The 25062-nt window shown below is 45.3% G+C and overlaps 1 protein-coding gene across 1 annotated transcript in view; it reads left to right on the top strand.

Moving 5' to 3' along the window:
• Positions 1-9018: 9018 nt before the first annotated feature.
• Positions 9019-25062, top strand: part of PLCB4 (phospholipase C beta 4) — a 197264-nt gene continuing 181220 nt past the window's right edge. Inside the window, 1 exon segment of the mRNA XM_033142845.1 lies at positions 9019-9133. The gene's annotated coding sequence lies outside the window, so the exon portion shown is untranslated.

Genomic DNA, 25062 nt, shown 5'->3' on the forward strand with positions numbered 1-25062 from the left:
CAATTCCAAGCCTTGGCTTTGACCTTTCCGGCAAACGTTTGCTTTTAGCTTGACTTATGGAGTAATGTAAGTGAAATATACTCGGAGTCAAGTGTGAATTTCATGCTCTTTATTCAGCTCATAGTAGTGAGGAATGCAGTTCCCCCAAAACATTGCTTTATATACACTATTTACACAATGGCCCCCACGTGATTGGCTAATTCCGGGATAGTCCTGTATGCCAATCGGAATGCGGATTCACTTCCACCTGGAGCTGGATTGGGTGGCTCCTGCAGACCAATCAGACTGCTGCAATCTCAATCCTATTGTTCTGGGACCAATCAGACTGCTGCAATCTCAATCCTATTGTTCTGGGACCAATCAGACTGCTGCAATCTCAATCCTATTGTTCTGGGACCAGTCAGACTGCTGCAATCTCAATCCTATTGTTCTAGGCCAGTGTGGTGTAGTGGTTAAGAGCGGTAGACTCGTAATCTGGGGAACCGGGTTCGTGTCTCCACTCCTCCACATGCAGCTGCTGGGTGACCTTGGGCTAGTCACACTTCTCTGAAGTCTCTCAGCCCCACTCACCTCACAGAGTGTTTGTTGTGGGGGAGGAAGGGGAAGGAGAATGTTAGCCGCTTTGAGACTCCTTCGGGTAGTGAAAAGCGGGATATCAAATCCAAACTCTTCTTCTTCTTCTTCTTCTAGGACCAATCAGACTGCTGCAGTTTGGATCCTATTCAACTCAGTACATAACAGTAAGATTCTGCTCTTTGCCTGCTGGAATTTGGCGGTTATTAGCTGCCCGGAAGGATCCCATTTAACATAGAATTTTAAAAAATCTGGATCAAGAAACAAATGCAAATTATCTCTAAAATAGAAGTGGGGAACCTTCTAATGCCCATGGGTCACATTTCTTCATGGGCAATCTTCTTGGGGGGGGGGTCTATGTGTGTGTCTCATGCCAGTGGTGGGTGGGACAGAGACAAAAAGTGGGTATGGCAGGCAGAGCAATGGATGTGATTCTTGTTGGAATGTTCAGGGTGGCAGGAGAGGATATATTGTTTATTGATATCCTTCCTAACTTGCGCTAGCAAGTTCTTTTACTTAGCAGAGTGCATTCCCATTCTTATGCAGCAGAAAGCTGTTTGCAAGCTCATGTGAGTTCCTTAAGAACAGGCACCCCCAAACTCGGCCCTCCAGATGTTTTGGGACTACAATTCCCATCATCCCTGACCACTGGTCCTGTTAGCTAGGCATGTTGGGAGTTGTAGTCCCCAAACATCTGGAGGGCCGAGTTTGAGGATGGCTGCTTAAGACAATAAGCAATTCAATCTGGCTTCTCCAGATTGAAATGTGTTCTAATATTTTCCTGGTAAGACCCCTTTGAATCCCTCCTAAAAGAATAAAGACACCACAGTCTTATTCGTAAATAACAAAAAAGAAAGTTGAATCACGACCAGGCAGAGCACAGTGTGATCCCTGAAGGCAGGTTTTAGGCTTAAAGTTTCAAACATATACAAACAGGTTTACCCCATAAGGGAGATTTACCTAGTGGCTGCAGACTAGCAGTCCAGCCGTTCACAGGATGAAAGGAAGATGGAAAAGAGAGAGAGGCAGCATGCCTTGGCCTTTTGCCAGGTCTGGAAAGGTCACATGCAAGGAAGGATGCTGCAGGCCAGAAGAGACAGGAAGTTTTGACTGGCTGGACCAAACATTCCCTTTCATGTCCAGTCTAGCAAAACAAGGAACTGTGAGGGGAGAGACTCCATCAGGCATACCTGCCCTGCCCCACCCTCCAGTCTTTGCTTCTCAATTTGTATTGTATTATTTTATGTACTGTGGCTTGTGTGGCGGAATAATGCCTGCTGATGGTTCAGGTTCATCATGGGTTAACCTATCACTCCCATGTTAGGTAGGTGTTCCCTGGGAGGCGGAGCTAGTTGGCATTCTAAAAGGGGGGGGGGAACAACAGTTAAAAGGCAGTTGGGGGTTTGGCAGTTGGGGTGGAGGATTAGAGACAGAAAATGAGAGGTTAGGCTTTGGGGAATGGGAGGAAAGGTCATTACCATTGCTAAAGGGATGCAGGAAATATTATAACTAAGCTGAATTACATGAGAAGAAGATTTGTACCAGTAATAACCCGAGACATCCATGTTTTCAAGTTACCTAATAAAGTTAAATGTGCTTAAACGTTTGTTGACTGTGGCAGTGTATCAGTACCTTAAGAGGTTTGACTAAGAGGAGAGAACAAAGCTTTCCTGTGGAAGAGGAAACCGTTTGCTTATTCTCCTGTCATACAGAGGGCTGGACAGTGAGGCCAAGTGTGCCACTTGTTTGGCTAAAGGGGAGGCAAACTGCAGTAGTTGGGAACCCTGGTAGGGAGATCCCATAGGTGGCAAGAGGTTTTCAAACGTAGAGCCCCGAGGTACCCCAGAGACAACTCCCATATGAACACTGAAGGATTCATCCTAGTTGTCAGTGAAACCTAGGGGGGGTCACTGTTGGGGAAGTATTGAAGGGGAGGGAATAGGATCCCTCACAGCTTGCCGTTGTTTTATTGATTAGTTTAGAAATTGTTTATTGTAAATGTTGAGTGGATTTCTGTTTAACTTTTATATGTTGATACTATTTTATGTTACTCTAATAATTGTTGAATGTTACTTTTTGATGTAGGTTGCTTATCTTAAAGTTTTGTTTTATTATCACATTTTTGTATTGCATTAGATTGTTATAAGATGTACATCTTTTGTTTCTTCTGCTTGCAAACTGCCTTGAGTATCGTAAGATAGAAAGGCGGCATACAAAGAAAATATTTATTATTATTATTATTATTATTATTATTATTATTATTATTATTATTAATGTTTTATTTGACTGCTCGCAGTGGATTACATCCCACCATTCTTATTTTTGTTCACACCACACCATACCTTTAAAACCACATGGCTTTCACCAAAGAATCCTGCGAATTGTGGTTGACCCTTCACGGAGCTACAATTCCCAGTACCCTTAACAAAAATTAAGGGGCCCAAAGTTTATCTGGGGGAAGATGTGAGCTTTAAGTGTTTGGTGCAGATGTGACCTTTGTTGAGCTAGGCTGCATTCCAGCATGCAAAAGCCAGAAGTTTTCCTTGTCTCTCTCACACACGAACACACGTCTCCGTCGTGACAAGCAAGGGCATTTTCACAGTTCAGCGGCACATCCCAGCCAGGCGAAAACACTTGAGAATTGCACAAGGCAAGGCTGGTGAGGTGTGGGGCCTGGGGAACATCTTAGTGGCCGGGTAGAGAGGTCCGGAGGGTGGCATTTGGCTCCCACTCTAAAATGTGAGTATTCCTCTTGACATAGGATTACTTTAAAATAAATGGCTTGTGTTTAGTGGCAGTTTGCTTATTTGGGCCTCAAAGCTAAACCATAAAAGCTGTAAAGTGTACTGCCATTGGGCTTACTTAGGAACTGGGTGCGCTCACTTAGCACATTTGGATGGTCTCTCACACACTGTGGCCTTCAGCTCAGGCTGATGATCTGCAGCTTCAGGTGACAGTGGCTGGGGCCGATTTATTTTGCACAGCTCTGCTCGCTCTTGACTTGGGGACTGTCAGGTGCTTTTCACACACCAAACGGCATTAAAACAACGTCCTATAATTGGAAATGAGCGAACTGAGGTGAATCCGACAGCAAAATAGCCTTGGACGTGCTGTAGCTCGATGGCGAGGCCACTGTATTCCACGTAAAAGCTCCCAGATTCAATTCCTGGCATTTCTGGGTAGGGCTGGGAATGCCAAATTCCAGAAACCCTGGAGAGCTGCTGCTAGCCAGTGTCAGCAGTATTGAGCTAGATGGACCAATTGCTTGTCTCGGTATAAGGCAGCCTCAACTGCATGAACAATGGTCAGGGATGATGGGAGTTGTAGTCCATCAATATCTAGAGGGCCACATGTTACTCACTCTTGGCATTCAGGATTACAGCTTAAGACAGGCTTCCTCAACCACGGCCCTCCAGATGTTTTTGGCCTACAACTCCCATGATCCCTAGCTAGCAGGACCAGTGGTCAGGGATGATGGGAACTGTAGTCTCAAAACATCTGGAGGGCCGAGGTTGAGGAAGCCTGGCCTAAACCAATAAGTGGGTGTTACTGCCAAATAAGCATACACAGGACCAGGCGATATACTGAGTTATTGCTGCAATAGCTTGTGTACAGCAAAGCATACAGGAACCTGTGCCTAACAATATAATAATAAATATATTATTTAATATAAATCTAATAATAAAAATAGATTGAGTGCTGCAATGCCTTGTGAATATTTTGACTTTTCTTGTGGTTGTGCCGTTTAGCCTATTTTTAAGTTGCTTTGTCAATAGTGTTTTATAGAAGGTGGTTGATTGGCTAATTATCTTATACGATTTGTGTTGTGGTTGTGGTGTTATCATTTATGGTATGGAAGCAGCTTTGTGACTCATGGGAGTGAAAAGTGGCACAAGGTGCTCTAATAAGGAAAAAAACCAACACCACCAAAGTTGTCAAGTGCATCTTAATGAAGTCTTGGGTGGGTCAGCATCCTCAGTTAGGAAATACCCGAGCCTGGGAATATTAATTGCTTAAAAGCTTTTCATTTGGACTGGATGTCAGATGCTCGCCTTGAGACCCTGTTTTGTTAGGGGAAGGAATTGCATGTCCAGCTGTTGTTGTTGTTGTTCAGTCGTTCAGTCGTGTCCGACTCTTCGTGACCCCATGGACCAGAGCACGCCAGGCACGCCTATCCTTCACTGCCTCTCACAGTTTGGCCAAACTCATGCTAGTCGCTTCGAGAACACTGTCCAACCATTTCATCCTCTTGTCATCCCCTTCTCCTTGTGCTCTCCACCTTTCCCAACATCAGGGTCTTTTCCAGGGAGTCTTCTCTTCTCATGAGGTGGCCAAAGTACTGGAGCCTCAACTTCAGGATCTGTCCTTCCAGTGAGCACTCAGGGCTGATTTCTTTAAGAATGGATAAGTTTGATCTTTTTGCAGTCCATGGGACTCTCAAGAGTCTCCTCCAGCACCATAATTCAAAAGCATCAATTCTTCGGCGATCAGCCTTCTTTATGGTCCAGCTCTCACTTCCGTACATGTCCAGCTACCCAGTAAAAAGTGCCAACTGTGCACAGACAGCTGTATAGAAATACATGAAAGTGAAGTTTTTCCATTTTGGGGCCTGAGTATATGCTTATGCATGTGTTCTGTACATAAGGGGTGAGGAAACTGAGATTTTGTTGTATTGCACCTCCTATCAGCATCAGCCAGCATGGGCATTGGTCAAGGAAGATGGGAGCCAGAGTCGAGCCTAGATATTGATGAACCCTAGATATAGATGTTCATTCTTAAGTCCCAACACATTATGTTGGGATTTCTGCCCCTCACTTCTGATGGATTGCTTGGAGTGGACAGCCTAGCAATGTCTGCCAACAGCACACCTGCAGCTTTTATTCCTACATGCAGCTATAATTCTCCCTGCAACCAAATTCATCACCTTTCTGGGTATATAACTACAGAAACTCACTCACTCCTCCTTTCAAGTTCTGTCACATAAATAAATATGAGTATAATTTATTTACAGCCCAATGGCTACAAATCAAATAGATAAACAGCATGAGACCTAGGAATAGCTGCAGAGGCCCGTCTCTCTCTCTCTCCCCATTTTTTTTTGCACCTGTTTGGAACCATGAGGCTGTGCAGGCAAATATGAAATATTGCCGGATACCAACATGGGCATTTGTTCTGAAATTCATCGTGACTGCACTGCTATGCCTTGCATGTAAAGTGTGGAATCCATAGCTCTCTGCTTAAGAGCTGGATGACGGACAGGAACTGTAGCCGAACAAATTACTGGAGGACCATAGGTTCCCCCAGTCCTGTTGCAAAGCTTGCATGGAGAGATGAAGCTAGCACCCTCTGTAATAAAAGAATATCTGATTCTGGAATCCTTCCAATATGATGTATTTGCCTTTCCTTGGTCCCCATGTGCTCATCTGAAGGCTCTCCTATCTCCACATGGGCCTTTGAGTACATCTTCTTCAAAGACCCTTCTAAGGGTTCTCTTGTCATCTGAGGTATAGCAGGGGAGAGGGTTACTAGGGAAAGGGGCTTCCTAGTGGTGGCACACCAATTGCTCTCACCAAGGAAGGCTCGTCTGACACCTACTTTGAAACCATTTTGGTGCCAGGCTTTTTCATTGAATTTGACCTGTTTTATGGTATGGACGCCGGGTGGTGCTGTGGGTTAAACCACAGAGCCTAGGGCTTGCCGATCAGGCTGGGTGAGCTCCCATTGCTCGGTCCCAGCTCCTGCCAACCTAGCAGTTCGAAAGCACGTCAAAGTGCAAGTAGATAAATAGGTACTGCTCTGGCGGGAAGGTAAACGGTGTTTCCATTTGCTGTTCTGGTTCGCCAGAAGTGGCTTAGTCATGCTGGCCACATGACCCAGAAGCTGTACGCCGGCTCCCTTGGCCAGTAAAGCGAGATGAGCGCTGCAACCCCAGAGTCATCCGCGACTGGACCTAATGGTCAGGGGTCCCTTTACCTTTACCTTTATGGTACTTGTACAGACTTTGCAGATTTCATGGTATGTTTTTGTTTTATGGCGTTTTGAAATGTTGTCAAGTTGCTGTGAGAATCTGAAGAGCAGGAGATCAATCTTTACAATAAAACAAGTATGTGTGCAATATGATTGCCTTTTTGCTTTTGATCAAATGCTTTCAGTTTTGCTCTCCAATTTTCAAGATCATTTGCATTCCAATCCTTGTGTTTTCAATTCAAGCTACAAGCTTTAAACCCATTACTGTGTTTCAAGTTATGAATCAAAACAAGGAAGCAGCATGGGGCCTAGGAATAGCTGTGTGTGTGGGGGGGCTCCATTCCCCCCTCCCATTTCTTACCTCCGGTTGTAATTCCCACCATGTGTATGCAAGTATTCAAACTATATACAGTATAAGCTACTCAGCCCTATAATGAGTTTCTCTAGGCTTCCTTAGAAATGTGGAAATGCTGATCTCTCTCAAACTAAAAAACACATTGCTTGTAGAACCATATAGCTCACAGCTGTAAACATGTACTGAACTATAATACAGGTTTCCAAACATTTAGCAAGTGTAGTGTAGCATGGAAGCCTCCCATCTGAATTCTCCATTGAGCAAAATGTGCTCTTCTCATTTTCCCCACACCAGGAAATATTTGGGCAGGAAGCAGGTTGGCTTCACGATTAAAATACAATTTGAATTAAAACAAGCTGGGAGCTTTGCATTTTTTATTGGTGACAATGAGTTGGATTTAGCAATGGCTGCTTGCATTTATGTTTTTGTGCTCTACTTTCCCCACAATAGTACTGGTGTAAATATCATCTTATGAGAACCGGATGTAAGAACATAGAAGAGGCTTGCTGGATCAGGCCAACGACCCATCTAGTCCAGCATCCTATTCTCCAAGTAGCTAACCAGGTGCCTATGGGAAACCTGCAAGCAGTAAGATTATACAGGATTTGGATAGAAGCAAAGGCAACCTAGCAGTTCGAAAGCACGAATTGCAAGTAGATAAATAGGTACCGCTCCGGCAGGAAGGTAAACGGTCTTCCTGTGTGCTGCTCTGGTTCGCCAGAAGCGGCTTAGTCATGCTGGCCACATGACCCGGAAGCTGTACGCCAGCTCCTTCGGCCAGTAAAGCGAGATGAGCGCCGCAACCCGGGTCGTCCGCCACTGGACCTAACGGGTCAGGGGTCCCTTTACCTTTTTAAAGACAAAAGAGGCCTGACAGATAAGATGTACAAATGACCTGCAAAAACCCCCAACAACCCTCTACCTACAAAGGGAGTATAGCTTTTAATTATTATTATTTTGTTCAAAATACTTTTGTGCAGACACCAGCAGGAACTGCAGGGCATTAAATGAGCAAGCCTACAAACCATCAATTATAAAACAATAAAACACGTCGTCCAAACAAATAAAAGGCAGCGTAATTTTGTTGACCAATCATAAACTTAAGAACACACCCTCCCTTAAAATAAATTTTCACTTGAGAGTTTCTCTTTGCCTTGTGTGTCTGGGGTAGGCTTATTTCTGACGGCTCCCGCTCTCCCAATCCCTAAAAACCCAACTCTTTTTTGAGGATTGTTCCGATTTGGTGGCCAAATGATGCTGCTATGCTCCTGCTGGTAGGTATCGCTGCCGCTGGCCGCCTCCACCTATGCGCAGGCACCAACAGTAACGCGCCTCCTGCCTTATGCGCGCACAACATCTGGGCATGCAAACGCCGCGTGGAAGAGAAAGAGGCAACAGAGCAGGGCCTCGTCTTTGTGCACTTGTCATGCACAGCTTGCAAGTGCCCTGGGTGGGAGGAGGAGGGAGGCAGGAGTTTGGCTGGCGCTTCTCTCCCTCGTCCTGCCCCTGGCGGCGGGGAGACGCCAGCAGCCGGAGCGCCCTGGCCATGCAGAGTGCGTAATAATGCATGCCATAAAGCGGGTGGGCCCCCGTCCTTGGCGCGCACATAACCCTTTTCTATCTCTTCCCCCCCCCCCACCCCGACCAGCAATGCATAGGATTACATTACATAGACGCCACTGGTGAACTCCCCCCCCCCACCCGTGCCTCTTTCCTAGTCTGTGCACGCGCCTGCTGAGAGCACTTCTCTCCCATCCCGGCTGGGCTGCGTTTGCTGGAGGAGCGCGCGCTCGCTCGCTTTGCGCGCCGGCGGAGTTGGCGTCCTTTTCTCACGCTTGCTAGGGGGAAACCACCCGCGGGAGCAGCAAGTCCAGCGGCGGCGTCCGCCAATAACAAAGCACCTCGCCAAAGTCTGGCCCGGAGGGAGGGAGGAGGGAGTGGGAGACATCGGGGAAAGCCGCCCTCCCTCTCCTTCCCGGCGCATCTTGTGCAAACAGAAAGGCTGGTTGGCTGCTGCTGCTGCTGCTGCTCGCCTTTCCTCTCCGGAATCCTCCGGCGGCAGCTGATGTAAGACCCTGGCGGGAGCAATGGCAGAAACAGGCGGGGAGGAGGAGGTGGTGGACGGGGGGAATGCGGTGCTGCTGTTGCTGCAGGCACAGGGCTGCCTTCCCTGCTGAAGTCGCCAGCCGCGCGTCGGCGGATCTCCGGCGCTGGCGAGTCTAGGGGGCCGGCCGGCAGGTACGAGGGGCGCGGAGGGGCCATCGCCTGGCGCCGGGGAGGCGCATAGGAGGCGCGCTTGCCTGCTATGCAGAGGGGGGCTGCAGCCTGGCCGACCCCTCCCTCGGGGGTCGGGAGAGACTCTCCATTGGCCTCGTCTCACTTTTGAGACACACACACACACAAACGCCTCCCTTCCTTCATCTACCTCCTCTCTCCAGCTGGCTCCGCGCCCCTTTACTCGGAAGTAAGCCCCGCGCTGCCCCGCGGGATTTGCTTCCCGGTAAGCGCGCAGAGAGGAGAGCCGTCGGCTGGTTCCTCGCGTTAGGTGGGCGGTGGGTGGGCGCTTTTTCTGTTGTTGTTGTGGGTAGCCCTTGCGTGGCTCTGCTCTTTCTCCAGCTCCTCTGGGGCGAAAGCGCTTTCTTGGCTCCGGGTTTGCTTCACCTTGGCGCTTTGTTCCCCGCGAAATGCAACATCCCCACCCCCTGCTCTCCAGCGGCACTGCTGGCAGGTCTCTCCATAGAGCTCCGCTTGCATCCGAGCCGTTTTTATTAATACTGTAGAGATTATTATTTTTATTATTATTCGGTGCGTGCCAAGCAGGTCACCTTTTCCTCCCACCCCCGTATGTGCATCCGGGATTAAATGTCAGTGCCCTCTGCAGTTCTTATAAATGTTTCCCTAGCTTCAGGTCTAACTTTTAGCATTTCTGAAGTGCTTCAGAAAGGGTGGCCTCTGTTTTGGAGAAGGTAAGCGACACTTTCCTAGGGTGTGCATGTGTGTGTGGGGGGGGGATATGCTTTCCTATCTGAATTATTTCCTGCTGTTGTTTAAATCAAAACTTAAATAGCATATTCTTAATAATAATAGTAATAATAATAGGAAGCAGGTGCTGAGTGTTTGTATGCCTGGAACCCACCAAGTTATTAGTTCTATGGCTGAATTTTGCGTGACGAGACACTAGCTGGTTAATCCAGTTTGGGCTTTGTCAGTTGCAGCTGGGCAATCTTCAATGCGTTGCTCTTATTGAAATACCTGGCTGTATCATTCTGTTGCTATTTCTCTTAGAGTCCCTTCCCCACCCCCCACCCCTTACTGGTCTGATGAGGTAATATTTCAGGCCACGGAGAATAATATTTGGAAGCTGCTAAGAGAAGCGTAAAGACTTGCACAGTGTAAACTGATGTGTTTGGGCTGTAGCTGTAACATGGGCGATAAACCACCAGTGGCAATTCCTGCCCGAGGTGAAGAATGCCCAGGGAAACATTAAAGTAGACGTAACTGTTGTTCCCAGTTAATGTGGGGATAAAGGTTTGTGGATTACTGAGTGGGACCAGTTTTGCCCATCTAGTTAAGTGCCATCTACACTGACAGGCAGCGCCTTTCCTGGGATTTCAGCCAGGGATTCTTTCCCAACATTACCTATAGATGTTGGGGATTAAACTTAGAAATCTTCTGTTCCACTGAGCTAAGTCCCTTCCCCATAATGTGATATGGGAATATGATATAACTTATGTAAAATGGCCGGTGTATATTTTACATAAGGCCTGCCTGCATGTGCTTATTGTTATTATTTAGTGAGAGGTTGCTGATGCACAACAGAATATTAGTGATCTTCTACTACCTTGCCTGTTGACTTTTGTCAGAGAGCTCACCCACACCCAGTGCTTCTGGAAGCCCTGCTTCCAGAGACAGAGAATGGTCCAAATTCCCTTTCCGCTGATGATCTTCTGTTCTGGAGCCCGATGTTGCGATCCCAAAAACGTGGGTGCATGTGCACATGAGTTGTGGTGGGTTTGTTTCTGTGTGGCAGTAGTGCCTGTGTTGGGGTGGGGGGAAACCATGCCATTTGTGCCGCGTGTCCCAAGGGTTTGTTGCACACGTGTCAGAAATCTGGTGTGTGAATTACGAAAATGGGAGTAGTTTCTGTGGGGAAAATCTGTGGGGGGCGGGAAATCAATGTGTCAAGCAGGAAGCAAGTACTTTTTGAAAGCTGCTGGACTCGTTGCTATGCAAGCATGTTTAGAGTTGGGGTGTTGGTGGTTATAAACGGACCGTATGAAGGGATGCTATAAACAACGGCAGGACCGCCCCCCCCCCCCAAGTTTCAAGTTAAGTGGCTAAAATGCTGCACTTTTAAGGAAGCCAATAAAACACTGCTGTCCGGAACATGCAGTGTTCCGTGCGCATTCTTTGACAACACAGTTGTGCAGCTTTGCCAGTTGTGGCTTGTCCTTTGTGCCAAAGAAGACAAGCTGTCCAGCTCTGTAGGAGCAACAGATAGCATTGCCACGCAACTTACGTAAGTAAATATTCAATGTTGGTTAGTGTAACTAGTGTCGGTCTAGTCTACTGTAAATTATTACGCACAGTTTATTATCTCTATATAAACTGCTTTTGGATCTATTCTATGAAGGTATTTGGTTTTTGGTTGTTTGCTTGCCTTTCAGAAAACACAGTCGATGCTTTGGCACTTAATGACACAAATCTTCCACACTGCAGTAAGACTTGAGTTGCGCGTAAAATGAACAGGTTGTTTTTATTCATTATCCCACCTTGGCTCTAAGATGCTCAAGGTGGCAAACGTGGTTTCCTCCCCCTCCATTTTCTCCTCACAACAACCCTGTGAGGTACGTTGGGCTGAGAAATTGCGACTGGCCCAGGGTCACCCAGGGAGTTGCAGGCCTACGTTGGGATTTGATCCCTCTTGCCTCCCAGGTCCCGATCCAACACTCTAACCAAGGAAATAATAGAGATGATGATTAAAACAGGTAGGTTTCATTGAACTTTATTTTTTTCAGAAAGAAAGAACGAAAGAGAGAAACTTTCTTTCCAAATTACTGGTACGTAGCATTCTGTTGCAAAATAATAATAATCAGTAAAAGTATTTGCCACAGAGTTTCCATGCACCTAAAGCCCTTTGAAATCAATTGACTTGAGGGTGCCTAACTGTGTGTCAAATCGTGGCTCTTATCTTTGCCTACAAACACTCTGATGAAGAGTCGATTGGAGCTAGCTAGCAACTGTCAAAACAATTCCAAAACCTTATTTGATCATTGGGTATGGATTCATATCTGCTTGCATAACAATGATCTTTGCTTTACAGCTGCACTCCCACGCAAAGGAGCTTTGTTCTCAAACACAGGTCTTTTTCATTTTCATTTTTAAAATGAATCCAGAAATATCCTATGAACAGCCTATAATCCAAACAGTTGGCTCTGCTGCATAGGAAAAGCTGCAGGTGGAAACCCCGCCTCCCCCATGACTGCCACCCAGCCTGTTCTCAAATATAGCATGTTAGACCGCAATGATCTCTTGTTCTGTACCACACCAAATCTAGGGAATGAGTGTGCTGCGGTATATGCTTCTTCTTCTTCTTCTTCTTCTTCTTCTTCTTCTTCTTCTTCTTCTTCTTCTTCTTCTAAATCCACAGTTCTCTTGTCTTGACTTTTAATGCCATACATTTTTTAAAAAGCAGCTTCTGTGGCTGTACAGTTTCAGTATTATTTTGGCAGTAGCGTTGGACTCGGAGCTCTGTTGCGAGCCTGTCAGATCAGTTTGCCTCCTGTCATGAAGGGGGCGGAGAGAAGAGTTCTTTGTTTAATGTAACTTTAAGTACTTGGTGCCTTGAATGTAAGGTGAGGACATGTCTTGATGCTATAGTCGACTCCTGTTACACATGCAGGTGCACTTGGGGTAAGGGAGCGGGTGGCGCTGTGGTCTGAACCACTGAGCCTCTTGGGCTTGCTGATCAGAAGGTCAGCGGTTCGAATCCGCACAGCGGGGTGAGCTCCTGTTGCTCTGCCCCAGCTCCTGCCAACCTAGCAGTTCAAAAGCATGCCAGTGCAAGTAGATAAATAGGTACGGCTGCGGCGGGAAGGTAAACGGTGTTTCCGTGTGTGTGCTCTGGTTTCCGTCACGGTGTTCCGTTGCGCCAGAAGCGGTTTAGTCATTCTGGCCACATTGTCCAGAAAGCTGCCTGTGGACAAACACCGGCTCCCTCTACCTGAAAGTGAGATGAGTTTTGATTATAATATTATTTAGGTAGGATTTAGAAGTAATAATAGCAATAGTTTTACAATGTTAAGAGGAAATAGGCTGTAAGGAGTTAAGATTTGAAATATGACTTTATGTGATAATAATAAGTTGAAAGTTATAGGTTGTATAAGATGTGTATTGGAAGATTAAGAATTATGATGAATGATTGTTAAACTAGTTACAAAGTTACTAAAGTAGATTTGAAATAGAACGCAGAAGAGAGAGCGGGGGAAGTCCCCTAATTAAGATTGGAAATAAGTGATTAAACAATAGATTCCTGTGTTTTGGTGTGGTGAGGTATGTATAAGTTTTATTTCTTTTTATTTTATTGTCATTATTATTGTTGATTGTATCAGGTTTGTTTTATTGTTTTTATTTGTTGTTGTTTTATTTGTTGTTCTTTTATGTGGAAACACCAATAAATTTTTTGAAAAAGAAAAAAAGAAAGAAAGAAAGTGAGATGAGCACCGCACCCCATAGTCACCTTTGACTGGACTTAACCATCCAGGGGTGCTTTACATTTACCTTACCAGATGTCACTGGACTCCCTCTTCCAACAGACCTAGTCAGGGAGGCTCAGAGTGACATCGAGGGTGGGGCACAAGCTTCCCACTCCAGAAATAGATAAACTTTGATTCTGTTTGTGTGTGTGTGTGTGTTTGATAGGAACTAGGAAATTAATGTATTGATGTGGCTCAGCAGCATTCCTTGTTGCTGCACTTTCAATGGGGTCTCTCTTTACACACGTAGATCTGATTCACATATTCCCAATGATGAGTTGTTATTGTTGTTTTGGAAAGCCAATAGGTTTTATTACAAGCATAGGGAACCTGTAACCCTTCAGATGTTGTTGAACTCCAGGTCCCATCAGCCCCTGCCATCATGGTCAGTGGTTGGGGATGATGGGATCTGGAGTCTGAGATCATCACAGTTCTATAAGCAAGACATTTCCCTCCTGTGTATGTGATTATCCACAGCCGTTTCTGGCCATGCATGCATGAGGACCATGTAATGTGGAAACTCCTCTCTTGTGGATACAGCTGGCAGGAGGAAATTCCAGCTCTGGGGTGGAAAAAGTGCTGCTGTTTCAGGAATCTGATGATCAAAATCTCTGTGTTGCATTTGGTTATCTTTGTGTGTGCCTCAAGATAGCTGGGACCGCTTGCATGAAGAGTTAAAGGTCTCGGGTGAATCAGCTCCTCAACTGCTTTTAGCAAGCAGCATTAACAAGCCTAGAGCAAAACAATATAAAAAATAAAAAATTCCTTCCAGTAGCACCTTAGAGACCAACTAAGTTTGTTCTTGCTATGAGCTTTTGTGTGCATGCGCACGTCTTCACACTTGAGCTCATACGAAAGCTCATACCAAGAACAAACTTAGTTGGTCTCTAAGGTGCTACTGGAAGGAAATTTTTATTTTGTTTCGACTATGGCAGACCAACACGGCTACCTACCTGTAATTGAAATCCACACTTCTTTGAATTTGGTGATGCATTTTTCCAAGTGGGGAAAAAAAACTGCATATGAAAATGCGTACACTAAAGAAATGGCACACTCTTGAGACAGACGGATGCCAACAAAAGGTGGCAAAAATATAAAAATGTGTTATATTAGGGGGAAATGCTTGCCAAAAAAATGTATACTAGGAGACATGCAAATGAAAAGATGTATAAATTTTAAGGCGGACATTAAAAAAAGGCCAACTAATGCAGAATGAGGTGAACTGAACTCAAGACTGGGGAAAAAAGAAATAGGGAGAAATGCATGCACACGAAAGCTCATACCAAGAACAAACTTAGTTGGTCTCCAAGGTGCTACTGGAAGGAATTTTTTTATTTTTTATTTTGTTTTGACTATGGCAGACCAACACAGCTACCTACATGTAACTGAAGCCTAGAGCAGTTTGATACAGAATAGAAAACAAAGAGATTGCTCAGCGCAAGAAAACAACAACAAGCCCACTGAAAGGGTGAGAAATAAAAGAAGAAATTTAAGAGCAACCTTTGACTAACAAAGTGCGTAAAAATCAAAGGCAGTTATGTTGGTCAAAAAGAAGGTTGGGGATCTTAGGAAGTTCCTGGTTTGGTCATACCTTTATTGGGACTGATTTGGATTTTGGAGTTCATTAGCTACTGAGTTATGCAACAGGTGTCTAATGCAATCATGGATTATTATTTTTTTTTAAAAAGATAAAACTATATACAGTAGCAGGCCACTGAAATGCAATTGTTTGCTACATCTGTATCCTTCCGTTCCACCAAATGGTACTCAAGGTAGTGAACAGCAATAACACAACTACAGTAAATATATATTTAAAAACGCAACAGAACACAAAATGACAGCACAATCCTATATTTCTACTTAGAAGTAAATCATTGATTTCAGTGGGGTTACTCCCAGGAAAGTGGTATAGAATGTTAGACTAAAAAACTCCAAAACACTCTTAATAAAACAGAACAAAACAAAACAAAACAGAACTTCAGGATTCTTAATGCCAGTGTATGCAATTCCTATGTAGGTTAAGTGATTAATACAACAATAAAAAGAAAAAACATCCAAAAATAACAACAAAAAATACTTCATCATACTAAAAAACTCCATTTTCTTATCATCTTTTACGGACTTCCTCCTGTTTCCCCTTATTTACGTCCCTTAAGAATATTTCACGTAACTTCCGAATTTAACCATTATCACATGTTTTATGAATACTATTCAATCTTAAAATTAAAACATTTTAAATCTAAAACTATTTATATCTAAAACAATTTCCAAATCTATTTCTATAATCTATAATCTCCTAAAATTCTCATTATTTACTTCAAATTGTACATTTGACAGCCTATCCTCCTTCTACAAACAAAAATTTTAAATATTACAATACTTTTTTAAATACAATTTAAATTTTCCCAAAAGAGAGGGTTTTTAAAGCTGTTCAGGAAATGCTGGGCAGCTTGCATATCGAGGCCCTGTGACCACCCCGTTCCCTAATGTGCAAATAACTAGACAACACAGAACATAGTGGTTTTGGGATCAAATAAGGCAATGGGATAAAATAAGGCAACAACTTTATTTGTTACAGATGTGAAGATTTGGCCATAGGCATTGAGGCAAGCAACTGCATATGTCACTTCCACCTGTCCGCTGGGAGTGTTTCTAAGGGTGAAGCCAGTGGGGGCGGGGACGAGATGCCCTCTGACTTACGTCAAATCGCAGTGTCCCCCAAATGGTCCCTGTTGAAGCCATGGCTACTCCTCCCGGATCTTTTTAACAGGATACTTTTACACATGGAGGGGCAGGAGGAGGCCACAACCCCCCTCCAACCAAGACTAGGCTTACCCAATGCCCATCTGCCTTACGAAGTTGTGACAATTGCTATGAGGTAGGCAAAAACCCAAATGGCGATGGCCATTAGCCAAGTGGGAAGAATTCCTGCCCGGCTCCTGAAAATTAGATGGCTGGCATTGTCCATAGCAAGGTTGTACCATCTGAAAAAAAACTGATTTGAGGGTGGGTGGGTGGGGGAACTGACGCAGCAAGTGAGAGGCCAAAAGGCCCCAGAGGCTGGGCATGTAAACTTCCCCGGGGCGCGGTGCCAAGGGCCACAATTAGTCTGTTGGTCCTGCACTCATGGGGACGCCCCCTAACTCTTGCAGCAGGAAGACGATCCTGCCTGCGATAGGCTGGCTTACCAGTGAAGCCCGGGACCCGCCCACAAAGCTGCCTGCCCAATAAGAGGATGAACGGACTTGCAGTCAATATTCTGCAGGTTCATAGCCTGAAAAGAAGACAGTAATATAGCTGATTTAAAATTGTATTAAGGCCTTAGTGAATGCTTTCAAAATACAAGGTTTGTGATCATTCTAGGCTCCTGGCATACAGCAGCCAGGATCGATCTTGCAGACAAACTTGATGCCATCTCCTCTGGGGCTTACAAATTGTTCAGTTTAGGGTACTCAGTGAAACAGGTACACTGAAACATACAGAAATTGAATCCAGCAGAAGTTTTCTCTAGGGCAGATGTGTGGTGTAATCAGGTTGCAAAAATAAGACGACAGTATTTGGATCCACCCTGCATGTCGTTGACTGCCTTTCAGTAAATCTGCAACCTGGGGATTTTGTTTCATCCAAGAGACATCTGCAACTTCCAGCGTGGTAGTGCAGCCTTCTGCAGGGACCCTCCAGGCTGTTGCAACATGCCACTGCTACAGTTGTGCATTTAAGCTGTCCACACATCGTTCTTCTTTATTAGTTCTGTGCAGGACTTTCCCCCCCAGAACTCACTGGAACTCTGTTCCGGCACCTCTCAGGTGGGCACCACTGCCATTATAGGAGAACAGGTAAAGGACCCCTAGATGGTTAAGTCCAGTCAAAGGCAACTATGGGGTTGCGACAATCATCTCGTTTTCAGGCCGAGGGAGCCGGCGTTTGTCCACAGACAGCTTTCTGGGTCATGTGGCCAGCATGACTAAACTGCTTCTGGCACAACGGAACACCGTGATGGAAGCCAGAGCGCATGGAAACGCCGTTTACCTTCCCCCTGCAGTGGTACCTATTTATCTACTTGCACTAGTAAGCTTTCGAACTGCTAGGTTGGCAGGAGCTGGTACAGAGCAATGGGAGCTCACCATGTCATGGGGATTCGAACCGCCAACCTTCTGATCAGCAAGCCCAAGAGGTTCTGTGGTTTAGACCACAGCACCACCTGCATCTCCCAGCGCCACTCCCATCGAAGAGAAGGGAGGCATTCATGTTGAGTTCCGGCACCTCTTTTAGTAGAAAAATAGACCTGGTTCTGTGAGGGTTCCCCAGTGTTAATTGCATTCTGGGGAGCAATTCTGCAGTAGGGTGCAACAAGAGCTGGACCAATAATTGCAACCCCGAACATTTACAGTATAAAAAGTTACAGGATTTGTGCGGGAAGCTACAGGGCAGCCATTGATTGGAAATGAAGCAGTATGTCTGCCACAAAAGTTTCACAGGTGCAAACAGTGGGATCACCAGTAACTTTTCTGATACCACCTTGAGCATAAATCATCATGAATACACATTTGAAAGGTGTCTGGAGGTGTTGCGAGACGGAATTCCCGCTCTGTTCCCCTAGGCTTACTCATAGTGTGTTTAGGTTTGCAGACTCTATGTGATTCACCCTGCACAGCTGTTGGGGTCAATGGGCAATTTCTGTGACCTGTGACTCTTGAGCACAGCCTCCGACTCTGTATCCTGCAAACAGTTGTGATTGTGTAGGCGAGATTAATTGTATGATCACTGTTGCAATTAAAAATACAGTGACATTAACAAGGGCTGTCCTTGCTTTATTTAAAAACAAAAATAAAAACATTGTAACTATTCCAGGAGCTGCAACAGCAACCCTAACCATGTCTTCTCAGAAGTAAGTCCTATTGAATTCAGTGGGGCTTACTCCCAAGTAAGCGAGGATAGGATTGCAGTGTGAATTGTTGCCTGTGTAAGATATATAAATCTGGCATGATTCTGATTTTTTTTTTTTTTTGCAACCTAGAGGGATGTCAGGCAATGAAACCGTTTTTGATCACTATAAGGAAATCCTGCTCATCCAGACATCCTCCCAGACTCTTATATTTTATACATTTGCAAGATGTGGACATAAAATGTGAGAACAGATACAGGACACACTGTATGTTCAGATTGCCATCTTCTCTGGTTAGTATCCTTGAAAACACAATCCGAGGCGTAAGCATGTTAAAATATATTGTTTCTAAAGAAGGGAAGCTTGAGGAGGAAGAGGAGGCACTGCCTTGGACTCCTTGTGATTCTCTCAACACGACAGTGAAAATATTTGGGCTGTCCAACATCCAGAAATAAGATTCCTTTCTGCTCAGTTTTGTTTGTTTCAAAAGGGCAGTACAGTATTGTTTTGCCAACTTTCGTACTCTCCGTACAATCTTGCCCCAACAACTATTCATTTTGGCTGCCTTTTGTGTTTTTCTTCAACTGAAAATGTACCACCTGCTCTGGAGGCATTTAACTTATTGCAAGCAAACAGGCTCCATAACAATGAGAGCCAGTGTGGTGTAGTGGTTAAGAGCAGTAGACTCATAATCCGGTGAACCAGGTTTGCGTCCCCGCTCTTCCACATGCACCTGCTGGGTGACCTTGGGCTAGTCGCACTTCTTTGAAGTCTCTCAGCCCCACTCACCTCACAGAGAGTTTGTTGTCGGGGAGGAAGGGAAAGGAGAATGTTAGCCGCTTTGAGACTCCTTCGGGTAGTGATAAAGCGGGATATCAAATCCAAAACTCAAAACTCAGAGAGGAGTGCTCTTGTTCATCCTTCTTGCTCACCAGCCATGCCTTCTGTCAGGATAATCCGTTTGCTGTTTGTTCTGATTCCATGGAATTGAACCTGGGATCCTTTGCATAGAAAGTCCGCACTGTGCTTTCTACCCACAGTTTCTGTTGTCTGATCACTGGTTATGTAATTTGCCATTGGCAGTCTGTGGTTAGCAGCACCTTCCCTCCAAACCAGAAGCGGAAACTCCCTTCAAGCCATGCTTTCCAATTTTGCCTTGGAAGGTGAATGCTAGTCATTTTTTGCTGGTGTGGAATCTTGAGAGCCGGTGTGGTGTAGTGGTTAAGAGCGGTAGACTCATAATCTGGGGAACCGGGTTCACGTCCCCGCTCCTCCACATGCAGCTGCTGGGTGACCTTGGGCTAGTCACACTTCTCTGAAGTCTCTCAGCCCCACTCACCTCACAGAGTGTTTGTTGTAGGGGAGGAAGGGAAAGGAGAATGTGAGCCGCTTTGAGACTCCTTCGGGTAGTGAAAAGCGGGATATCAAATCCAAACTCTTCTTCTGTACGAACTGTTCAAGCTACGCATGGTGAAGAAATCCACCTGCAAGAGTACAGCAGGAAGGGTCCTAGTTTCCTGTTCTTCTTCCATAGTTTGTAGGAGAACTTAGCCTATGGCCTGGTTCATATGTATGGGAAACCATGGTTTTCTGCTGTGGGAACAAGCCTATGTGAGTCACACCTCTGCGCCTCCTGGTGCTCACAAGGGGAAATGAAGGAGAACATGAATCTGAGGCTTGTGAAGACTTGTCTGTGAAGCTGCGGTTTCCCATTATGTCCGATCAGACTTTTAAAAGAAACCTTCTTCATAATATAATAAATACAAAATTGGGAATGGTGTTCATGTAATTATAATGCAAAAAACCCTGCTAAATTGATAAAAGTGTAAACATTTATCTAGGTGCCTGCATTTAATTGTTGTCTGGACATGTTTTATGAGACTGGGACTCGCTCTTTAGAAAACAATGGTGTCAAATGCAGCCTAATTTTAATAACTTCTTGTTTTGCTTGCATTTCTTTCCTTTTGCAACTTTGGCCTTTTGAGGAACATCTGGAATAGTCACCTTAACTTGACATGTGAAGGCAAACATGAAACCATTAAAAAAAAGAAAAAAGAACTTCCCCTCCTGCTTTCTCCTTGGAAAACCTGTGAAGGAAGAGACCTTTTAGTGCGATATTGTTAGCCTTATTACAAGATCTTGCATTTCAGACCTGATTGTTCTGTTGCTGCACGATGAGGGCTAGATACTTGGCTCCGATCCAGATAAAGCCAATTGCATTGAAACCTCACTGGAAACAAAGGGAAAAAAATTAGCTGTGACTCATGATTAAATTAAAACGCCGTTGGTTTCCCTGGAACTGAAGCATGGCTATTTTTATTTGACTTGGGGGACCACTATTTTTGAGCCTAAACAGGCCAGGTTCACAGGGCATATCAAACCAGCCTTCCTCAAACTTGTGTCTGTCCCCCCCCCCCCGATGTCTTGGGCCAACTGCCATTGCCCCCAGCCAGCACACTGGTTAGGGAAGGCTTCAATACTCAACATTTATTTGCCCATTGTAAGTGCAGAAGCTTACTGTTCCATCTGCCACCAATGACCATTAGTGTTTGCGCAAGAGCTATATGCCACAAAAACACCAAACTTAAGTGCTAGGTTCTACATATTCTTAATACGGTAAGTCAGGGGTGGCCAAATCCCAAGAGACTGTGATCTACTCACAGAGTTAAAAACTGGCAGTGGGGGGGGGGGTTTTCAGGTCAAAGTTGTTGAGCTTTTTTTAGGAAGGAAAAGCCTGTTTTGTTGGGATTCCGGTCTTTTTTTAGGGAGGAGGGAAGCTCTGTTTTTTAGGGGTTCAGGTCAGAGTTTTAGAGCTTTTTTTTTTACGGAGTAGGAAAGCCCCAGTTTTGGGGGTGCAGGGCAAAGTGGTTGAGCTACTTTGTGATCTACCAGTGATCTACCACATATGTTCAGTAATCCACCAGTAGATCATGATCTCCCTGTTGGACGTGCCTGCGGTGAGTAAAATATAGGTTTCGTAAGTTGAAACTGTGTGTATTTCCATTTCCCCGAAAGCCAGTGTGGTGTAGTGGGTAAGAGCGGTAGTCTCGTAATCTGGGGAACCGGGTTCGCGTCTCCGCTCCTCCACATGCAGCTGCTGGGTGACCTTGGGCTAGTCACACTTCTCTGAAGTCTCATCCCCACCCATCTCACAGAGTGTTTGTTGTGGGGGAGGAAGGGAAAGGAGAATGTGAGCTGCTTTGAGACTCCTTCGGGTAGTGATAAAGCGGGATATCAAATCCAAACTCCTCTTCTTCTTCTTCTTCTTCTTCTTCTTCTTCTTCTTCTTCTTCTTCTCTCAACCCCCTCCAGCAACAGACCCTGAAAGCTATTTTCCCCCTGTTTCCCTAACATCTCTGCAAATACTGGTTTGATTCGTGGCATCCTCCACTATCCCCAAGAAACAGCAGATTGGCAGATTTTGGGACTTTCCATTTCTCTGTAGTTTAACAGCATACCACTTCAAAGTGGTGTCTGTTTGAGCTAGTTTTTTGGGGGAGGGGGTAGTTAATGAGAACAGATGTGTTCAATAGCCGGGATGCATTTTGACAAACAGCGCTTTTCGCGATGTGTAGTATAAATGTGCTGTGACGTGGCTGCTCAAGCCCGCTGTTTTTCACTAGCTTTCTGAAATGGTTCGTCCAGTTGTGATACAACACTAACGTGCTCAGTGCTCTCACTTGATCTGAATACCAGTAAAAAGGCCCTCTAAGAGGTAGGGAGTTTGTCTTGTTGGTTTATTCTCTCCCACCCCCACACCCCTATTTTTTCTGTGTGCTGCTCAATTATAGTATAATTGAATATTATTAATATTTTTGTCCATTATCTCTGTTGAGCTCTCTTGAAAAAGGTTCAGTTCACTCCAAAAAACGTAGAGCTAAGATAAAAGTTTTGCAACAGTGAGCAATGGAGCCTCCTCTCCCCATGTTTAAATTCTTCATGGTGTTTCTCTTCCCTCTTTGGTCTGTACAGCACAGCCTTTTTCTTTAACCCCCGGTCTTTAAACTTGGCAGGCTCCCTGCCCCCCACCCCGGTCTAATTTTGGCATCTGTTATTAGATAATGTGGACAGCAAGCATATGAGTTTTTAAAATGATCCCAAGTATGTCATTTTTGTTATTGTTGCTGAAAAATAATTCAATAGCATTCCACTACTGGTTGTGTCTTTCCTGCTTTTATTCCACGGGGCTCTTGAGGGGTTTGCTAGTATCTTTCAAACTGATTAATTCGCAGAAATGAACGAGAAGAGAAATTACTTCTTTCCCCAAGGAAGTACAAGCGCTAGCCTCTCTCCCCCCCCCTTTCACAAAACACATTTCTTCGTCTCCTGAGAATCCAGTACCCTAAAGAATTCATTATAGTCGGCCCCTATCCCTGGGGATTAGCATATTTTACCAACTGGAGTCTATCTTACATGAAACACATGGCTACAATTAGTTATGATGTTTTCATTCCGTTTATTGGTGGCTGTAAAGATAAAACATGCAAATGTTTCCCGGGAATAAATTAAGACTGATGGGAGTATAAAAAGTGGAGAGAACAAGATGCAAAAGTCATCTTGAAATAGGCCTGGCAGTGGCTTTTAGACACTAGCGCAGAGGTGGAGCTAGCTGCTTCGGCACCCAGAGCGGCACACATGCTGTTCACCCGGGGGCGGGGCCATGGGGGCGGGGCAAACAACGCAGGGGGTGAGATGCCCATGGGGGCGGGGCAGGCCACCCACGGCGGGTAGAGCGAGCCACCCATGGCGGGCTGCTTCCTGGGCGGCGGCGGCGGTGGGCTAGGGAGCCGCACTGCAGACTCATAATCTGGTGAACCGGGTTCGCGTCTCCGCTCCTCCACATGCAGCTGCTGGGTGACCTTGGGCTAGTCACACTTCTCTGATGTCTCTCAGCCCCACTCACCTCACAGAGTGTTTGTTGTGGGGGAGGAAGGGAAAGGAGAATGTTAGCCGCTTTGAGACTCCTTCGGGTAGTGATAAAGTGGGATATCAAATCCAAACTCTCCTCCTCCTCCTCCTCCTCCTCCTCCTCCTCCTCCTCCCTCTTCTTCTTCTTCCTCGCCCCCCCCCCCGCCCAGGAAGCAGCCTTTGCCACTTCATGGCAGTACTGGCAGCTTTCCTACCACCTGCCTTTGCATCTGGGCTCTGAGAAATGACCAAGCGGTGTGTGTGTCCTTTCTCTCATTCTGTGTGCATTGCCTGTTTCTCTGATCCAGTTTCCTGTGGCAGCAGGGGAGACACTTTTGCAAGAATGTAAGAAAAGACTGCTGGATCAGGCCAACGGCCCATTTGGTTCTCACAGTGGCCAGCTAGATCACTCTCCCCTCCCGACGTTTCTGAAAACTACAGATCAGAAACATTTCTGCCTCTAAATGTAAAGGCAGAGCATAGCTACCAGGCCTAGTACCTCCACAGCCCTCTCATAGGGATTGCCAGGCTCAAACTTTGCCCCCAAATGGCTCTCAGAGCCCAGGTGAGGCAGGGAAGTGGGGGTGGAGGCATCTGGCTAGCTGGTCACTGCAGATGCGAGTCAGACATGGCAGTGAGTCGGTCTGATGCGGGCCCCTTCTGTATCCTGGGATCCTCGGCCAGTGCCTGAGTTCAGACATGAAGTAATGGTTTGCAAACCTACTTCAAACTATGGTTTTTTAATTGTCTTAGCTAGCTGATATTAGACCATGGTTTGCCAGCTCAGACATGATGCTGAGCTTCCTACAACCATGGTTTGCTGTGAGGTTTGAATTGTGCTAGAACAGTAGGCAGAAGAGAAAGTCATTTGAGTATTCGAATGCTTTCAAACCTTCCTCCAGCAACTGCTTTCCCGCTGAAGTGTGGCAATTTTCTTGAGAGGGGAGAAATCCTCTAGTTCAAGCCAGTCGGGTTTACACAGCAATCTGTAGCTCTCTCCTTAGTGAGTGTGCAGCCGGTTTGCTCGCCAGACAAATAGGAAGGCCATGTGATGATTGTCCCTAATCCAGTTTGCTTGCAGAAGCAGTTGACAGACAGCTGGAAGATCCCACCCACCCCCATATATATTTTTGTACTTTTCTCTGTGTATGTGTGTAAATAATATGTCTTTCACCCATAGCAACCATGACAGGGTTTTATAAATGAAGCATTGTTGTGATTGTTTGAACAACGTTTAAATTTTAATCCACTTCCTGAAACTTCTTTTTAGTACAGCAATAAAGAACAAAGCAACAATGTGTTAAGTTTTCTTTTCGCCAACACATTGCTCCTATGAACCTGTTCATCTTGGGCACTTGAAAAGCTTAACTGTGATTAAGCCTCTGATTTCTTTTTTAAAAAAGAACAAATTAAATAGGTGCTTGTACTGTATTTTCTTTGAGAGGTTGGAGTGCCCCTTTTTCTCTTTCACAGCCTTAGGGGAACTCCTAAATTTGCAGAACTACAAAAAAACAAAAAAAAACAAGGGAGGGGAAGCATAAACTCTGTGTTGTTGTTGTTGTTGTTGTTGTTGTTTGTTTGTTTTGGGGGAATGAACTAGGGATGGGACCACAAAACAG

The sequence above is a fragment of the Lacerta agilis genome, chromosome 3 (assembly GCF_009819535.1).
Source record: "Lacerta agilis isolate rLacAgi1 chromosome 3, rLacAgi1.pri, whole genome shotgun sequence".
Lineage (NCBI taxonomy): Eukaryota > Metazoa > Chordata > Lepidosauria > Squamata > Lacertidae > Lacerta > Lacerta agilis.